Here is a 6,847-nt window from a genome sequence, read left to right on the forward strand (position 1 = left end):
GGGACCAAGCGGCAAGGGGGGTGGAGAGCTCCAATAGCACGTTTTCACCTGCCATTTAATTGGATGTATTTTTAATTAATGGGACCTCAGGGACCAACATGAGACAATCTGATCTCTGAATAGGGACAGGGGAGGGATCGGGTAAGGGAGGAGGATTGGGCCACTGGGTGCGGTTACCGGGTACCCAGGCCCATCAATCACTGGCCACTTTGCGTTCTGGCATGGAGAATAGTGAGGTGGAGGAAGAGGGGAGGCACTGAGGAGAGGTGCCAGGATTTACCCCCAACTGCCAGGAGCTTCAAAAAGGATGGAACTGTACCGGTTGACTCAGGCCTGGGGCCCAAAATTGCAGCCAGAATATTAGGTAAGGCTGTTTTCTTGCTCCCAGGATTTTGTCCAGTTGGGCTTGTCCCAGTGAGTGCTATAATGTGAAGTGAAAGGAAGGTGGGGACAGAGCTTTGAAGAGAGAGGACAAGAGCTAGGGACCATAGAACCAGAGACTGTGGTGAGAGAGAGGATAAGGGCAGGGTTCAGAGATATTTCTGTACGTTTAGACATGAAATAAGTGCCATGGAAATTACATGCAAAACAGCATGCAAATGAGGACTGTGCCTTTGGGGTATGAATCATAGAACCTTACTGTTGCAAGGAAGAGAACTTGGAGCTCATCTTGCTGAACTCTTCATTTTATAGTTGTGGAAACAGAGAGCCAGAGGTGGGAAATAGTTGAATCCTGTCCTGGTGTTGTTTTGTGTTCCTGGATTTGGAGAGCTCCTGGGAGCACAGAGAAAGGTACATAGGTAGGGTGTGGGGTGGAAAGTCCTGGGAAGAGTGTCGGCAGGATATTACTCTCTACGCCTGGAGTCTCTTGTCTCTGGCCCCTGAGTCTTGGAAGCAACTCAGGGGAGTAAGGCAGGTGCACTACTCGGGGACATTTCCCTTAAACAGCCTATTCCAAAGATTATTTTATGTATCCCCGTGCTTCCAGGCAGACAGATCCCACTCCACCCCCACTTCCATGAGATTTTACCATATTTTATAAGGTCCACAGAGAAGGAAATGCACCAACTACCTCAGTTTCTTGACCTAGAAATAAATCCCTCAATGATGACTAAATATTGAGCTTTTTTTGAGATTTTTATCACAAGTTTCCCTGCTACAATATAAGCTGCTAGAGAAAATTAAGCCCCTCCCCCCTGCCCAAAAAAAAGTACTGAGGAATGGTCTTCTACCTGTTGTCCATGTCTAAGCTGAGAACAGGGTGGGAATGGAACTACCAGCTCTGAAGGCTGAGTCAGAAACGCCCCTGCCCTGTGTGCATGTGGTGCCATGGCCCCAGAGCTCTCAGCCAGGCCCGTCTGGCTCTGTGTGGTGGCCCGCACTGGAGAAAAGGGCACCTTCCCTGCTGTCCCACCCCCACCTCCTGCTTCCTTCACTATCCAGACACTGGGGTTGAGAAGCGAGAGCAGGAAGGTGAAAAAGGACTTCCCGCAGGTTACCAAAGGTGGCTTTTCTCGGTGTCTTCTTCCTTCCTCAAAACATTTAACATTCTTTGTTCTGTGCTTCATGAGACTAAGTTGGGATTAGGGCAAGAATGGGCAGAGAGCTTGGAAAGCAGTGTGGGTAGAAACTTGGTCACAACCCCCAACACCTTCCCCACTCCCAGAATTATCTTTTCCTCTATCTTAGTCCCCATTTTATATCTCAAAGGCCCTGGGCAAGAGCAAGATATTCCTTTCTAAGTGTCCCCAGCCTCACCCTGCCCTGTCCTTAGACCCTCAGGGTCACCTTCTTGGCTGTTTGATTCTCTGCCTTCTCTCCTGCCAGCAAGTTAAGAAGGACCCCCTCAAGTCCCCCTAAACAGTCTGAAAAGAATCCTTACAGCTCCTCCACTGCTTCTGAGGGCCTGCACGGGGTAGGGTAGAGTAGAACTGTGCCAGGGAGTTGAAAAGGAAGATTTTCTTGGGGGATCAGGAAGAAGCCTGAAAACGGGGAGAAGATAGGGACAGTTTGGGAACTAAGAGGCCTGTAGTCCCTCCTGTGAAGCTGGCTGCCTAACGTATGGCAGGCTGTTCATATTGAATATTTTTCAGGGGATTTATTAGGGTGGCTCCTGTTTACAGAGCCTCTGTTTCTCCTCTGAAACACAGAGCAGTGGGGAAGAGCATGCAGTGAAGGAGGGAGAGGATGGCTTCTCGGAGGTGACAGTCCCATGGTGTCCGTCACCACATTCCTCTCTTTAGCTCCCAAAGCCATGGAGGAGGGGAAGGAGGCATCTCGCAGGTGACAGTGCTATGATGTCCATCAGCACCAGAAGAGACTGACTAGAGAGGGATCCAAGAGGAGCTTCCTGCTTCTGAAACAACCTCCTTACCCCATTCTTTCCTGCGCCCCCTCTCACATGCTCTCAAGACTGTATGGCCAAGTGGGCCTGACCTCCTGGCTGGCAACACTGCTCTCCGTCCAGGCAGCCGGCTCTCTGCTTCAGCACAGAGCACAGGCTGAGGTCTCTTGCACTCCTTTGCTCACTCACCTCAATGTACGTGTGTTGCAGGTTCCTGGTGATAAAGGAGGGGGTCTGGCCCTGCAAGCAGGAAGATGATGGGCTCTGGGACCCTTTGGGGCCATATCTGCTTGGCTGGAGTAGTGGGAGGGAGAAGGCTGCTGGCAGCTCAGCTGAGCTCAAGGTTTTGGTGACTCATGGGGTGGGGGGGCGGGGAGGCTCATGAAAACAACAGGGGGAAGGAGGGGGACCCAGGCCTGTTAGAGCTCTCTTTTGCCCGTTTCTCCCCTACTGTGAGCTCTGTGGATAAATAAAGGTCTCTTATCTGGATTGTGGGGACTCGGAGAGGCCCTCGCTCTGAAGGGAGAGAGGGAAATAGGAAAGAGAACAGGAGAAGCTGAGCATCCCAGTGAGAGGCTTCAGTGAGGCAAGGATAGGAGGGGCCAATTATTCTTGCTCTTTTGTAACCATTGGCGGCACAGAAGGTACTGGGCATCCGCATGTGCTGGACAGCTCAGGGCTCCTGGGCATCATCCAGAAAAGGGGCTTCCCAGGCAGACAGAGCACCTTCTTGCAGCCCTCACTTGCCTGCTCAGAGCTCTTGGTACCCAGCTGACACCGCAGGACCTAAGAATTTATGTTTTTTTAAATCATTACTGTAAGACCACGTAGTCTCTGTACTCTCTTCCCTGGAAATAGGCACCATGATCCTCACAGATGCTGATTCTCTCTCTCACACAGGCCAGCTTGGCAGTGTGCATGTTCGCCATCCTTTCTGAATCGGGAACGATAGGGTGCTATATTTGAGATCACAACAGCAGGAGGGGCCAGAAGATGGACCAAGAGAACCAGCCATGCCTTTGAGCACAGTGCCAGAGGCCTCCTTGTTCCAGCAAAGGTAAGCAAGGATCCAAATGCATAATAATTATTATCCTCCCTCTAAACTCAGAGAAGGATGGGCTAAGAGGAGAGGACTTCTCTGATAGAGTCCAAGTACTCATCTGTCTATTTCTATTGCTTTCTTTGCTGGTGACCCTGCTCGCTAACTGGGGAGAGGGGCTCTCTGCTGGGATGCTCCTGAAGCTCCAGAGATGGATTTGATTGGAGAAAGGAAGAGACCAACTGCCCTTTGTATAGGAACATGGGACTAGGTCCACTCCCCAGCTCTCCCTGACAGCATCAGGAGCTCAGGTCCCTACTGGGACACCCAAAATAAAGCTCACCTGGCTCTGGTATAATAGTGGTGCTGTGAGGGGCTGCACCAGGTGCGGTGAGATGTACTAGTAAGAAGGAGTGAGAGAGTGAGTGAGAGAAATATAAGAATCACTCCTCACTACCCTATGCTTCTCCTCTTTCTCAAACCTCTCCTTAGCCCTCCTTATCATCCACCTCCCTTCATTCAACTCCACTCCTGGCCATTTCATCCCCTCCAATCTAAGGACGTGGTAAGTAGTTGCCTGTTCCCTATACTTTTCTCCCTCTTGCTCTCCTTCTCTCCTCCCAACACCCACTCAAGAGTTATCCTATTTGAACTCTTTCCATCAGGATCTGAACCCATAGTCCCCAAGTCTCTGCTACTCTCCTGACTCTGAGGCTGCCACTCTGAAACTGACCCATAAACACTCATCCTCCCCACAAGGATAGCCAGGCCAAGACTGGTATGTCCACTGGTACCAAGGGCCCTGCCTGACCCAAAGCAGAGGGCAGCCCTAGGGGAACTGTGGAGTCCGGCCCTAAATGCGTGTATGCCTGTGCATTGGGCACACTGGTTTATTAGTGTTATTTCAGCATTGTGATGCAGAGAGAGTAAGTGTAACAGCTGCTCCTTGCTTGCAGTGTTTATTGTTACCTAGAGACAACCTCCTGGCTTTTTCCCAGCTCCCCTTCCCCCCAAGCCCAGCCCCCTCCCTGCCAACCATCCTATTCTCCCCACACCGATGGGAAATTTATAGCTTGCCCATACCATGCCTTTAACCCTCTCCTATCCATAGGATAGGTGGTGAGGGAAACCAAAGTGAACAGTGGGTATGCTTGGCCCCAGAAGGATAGAATAGTATATGGAGGAGGGAAGGATGGAGAGAGGGAGGGTAAGACTTCCCTTCCCCAGTCTGCATCCAAATTCAGGCTTCAGTTGCCCTCCTGGCTCTCATGTTGAGAGAAAGAGCTTTAGACCTAGCCTTGGGATCCCAACATCCTTCTCACATGATTATTCTCTTCTCCGGCATCTCTAAGGCCCCCAGTTGGACTGCCTAGCTCTGAGCAAGTTCATCGAGGTAGTACTGAAATGGGAGGAATAAATACTGAGTGGCAGAACCCAGCCCCCTCCTTTCTATAGAGATGTCATGTCAAGATAGGCAAGAGGCTCCGGCATGAGGAATGCTGGCCAGACCTCCACAGCTAGGTAGATGTCAAACGCAAAGCTGGCTGCTGAGCCTGGTGGCTAAAACTGCCCACCTTAACTTCACCTGTTCCTGGCACTAAGATCCTGAGGGACTCCCAGGTCATCCTCCAAGCTGGTCTTGGTCTGGTTAGGCTATTTCTTTCTGCTTTTCTTCCTGGCCCATTTTCTCTTGCTTATCTTTGGTTTGGTACTTTGGGGCAGACCCAAGAGACCAAAGGGACTGAAGTGTGTTAGTCATGGCCTCAACTGAACTGGGGAAGGAGAAGCTCCTCTATCCCCTCCTGACCTAGGGCCTTCCATGTCAGGTATTCACCATCTCCACTGCAAACGAGAGGGAAAAGGATCAGATGTTAGCAGAAAGGTTTGAGGTTAGATACCTGGAAAAACTTATGGGGTGTAAGACTTCAGAATGGGCCTACTTCTCTTCAGAGATTTTGCTTCTGCCTGGATGGATTTAAGTCTGTCTACAATCCAACGGGCATTGGAAGAACAGGGTTACTTTTCTGGGGCTCCTCCAGATGTGAGTCTCAGTGCCATCTTCACACAATATACCCCTTTTCAGTCCTTCTAAATGTAGTATGTATTGCCCTGGCTGGTTTGGCTCTGTGGATAGAGCATTGGCCTGTGGACTGAGGGGTCCCGGGTTCGATTCCGGTCAGGGTCACATGCCTGGGTTGTAGGCTCGATCCCCAGTTGGGGGCATGCAGGAGGCAGCTGATCGGTGGTTCTCTCTCATCATTGATGTTTCCATCTCTCTCTCCCTCTCCCTTCCTCTCTGAAATCAATAAAAATATATTTCAAAAAATAAAATAAATGTAGTATGCGTTAAGCAGACAGCCTTGGGTTTCAGTGCTAGTGCTGTCATTTATCAGCTGTGCCACCTTGGTGAGTCACTTAACCTCTTTGAGCCCTACTTTCCTTGTCTGAAATGCAGATGAACAACCTCTTAAGGTTGTGGAGAGAATATAGTGAAATAATGTGTGTAAAGCACCTAGGACAGTGCCTGATACTCAGTAGCTGCTCATTCAACAAGGGTTGATGCAATAGTGTCTATTACTTTTATCAAGTTAGCAGGACTAACATTGCTTCAAAGACTCCATGATTATAGTCCAATATGTGTATATGCATATTCTGGGGAGAATGTCCATAGTTTTCTTCATGGTGTGGAACCAGGGTTGGCAGTCTTCTGGAAAGGAAAGTCCCAATCGCTTGATTCAGATTCCCCAATAAGTGAGTTCCCCCATTCCCATTCCTCTCAAGCCAGGGGCCCCTTAGACAGTGTTCTGCCTGGAAGCACATCTTTGACTCGGGTAGACTGGAGAGACAGCCATCAGGGTAGCTGGCAACACCTAGTGTTTGCCAGGCACCTTATAGTGTGAGTACATTTACACACATGAGCTCTTTAATACCCAGAACATCGCAGTTAAGTGAACTACCATTTATTGAGTGCCTACATTGTGCTGGGTGTGTATTTTTAAACAATGTTTCAAGTCTATAGAATAGTTCATTACCTTGATATGCCATAATTTATAAGACTCATCTCCTATTTTTAATCCTTTAGATATTTTTACTGTTTTAAATAATACCACAACAAACATTCTAATACATAAAACTTCATGCATTTTTTTATAGTAAATTCCAAGAAATGGAATTATTGGGTCAACAAGATACAAATATCCCCCCGTGGTTATGATCATTTTATTGATATACCCTAATGAGAATAATATTTTTTCATCTTTCTCTTTGGAATCCTGCAATGGAAACACAAAGGCAGCCTCCTCTTCCTTCTATACCCAGCAGAGACATTAATATAATCTATCATAGCTTTTTAAAAATATATATATATTTTTTTTATTGATTTTTTTACAGAGAAGAAGGGAGTGTGTTCAAAGAATCCAGTGCCCTGTGAAATGAAAATTCTGAAATAAGCAACCGTTCTGTAT

General features: G+C 48.5%; 1 protein-coding gene across 5 annotated transcripts in view; it reads left to right on the forward strand.

The window, feature by feature from the left end:
* The window catches only part of CDK12 (cyclin-dependent kinase 12), an 80,820-nt gene that overhangs the window by 61,661 nt on the left and 12,312 nt on the right, over window positions 1–6,847 (forward strand). For 3 of the 5 annotated variants that reach the window (XR_001515668.1, XR_001515666.1, XR_001515669.1), the window contains one exon: window positions 3,245–3,401. The exons of 1 other annotated variant lie outside the window; for it this stretch is intronic. The gene's annotated coding sequence lies outside the window, so the exon portion shown is untranslated. Of the gene's footprint in view, window positions 1–3,244; window positions 3,402–3,875; window positions 3,949–6,847 lie in introns of all 5 variants that reach the window. One more of the 5 variants, XR_001515667.1, reaches the window with a different exon arrangement.

This window comes from Myotis davidii, unplaced genomic scaffold (genome assembly GCF_000327345.1).
Source record: "Myotis davidii unplaced genomic scaffold, ASM32734v1 scaffold327, whole genome shotgun sequence".
Taxonomy (NCBI): domain Eukaryota; kingdom Metazoa; phylum Chordata; class Mammalia; order Chiroptera; family Vespertilionidae; genus Myotis; species Myotis davidii.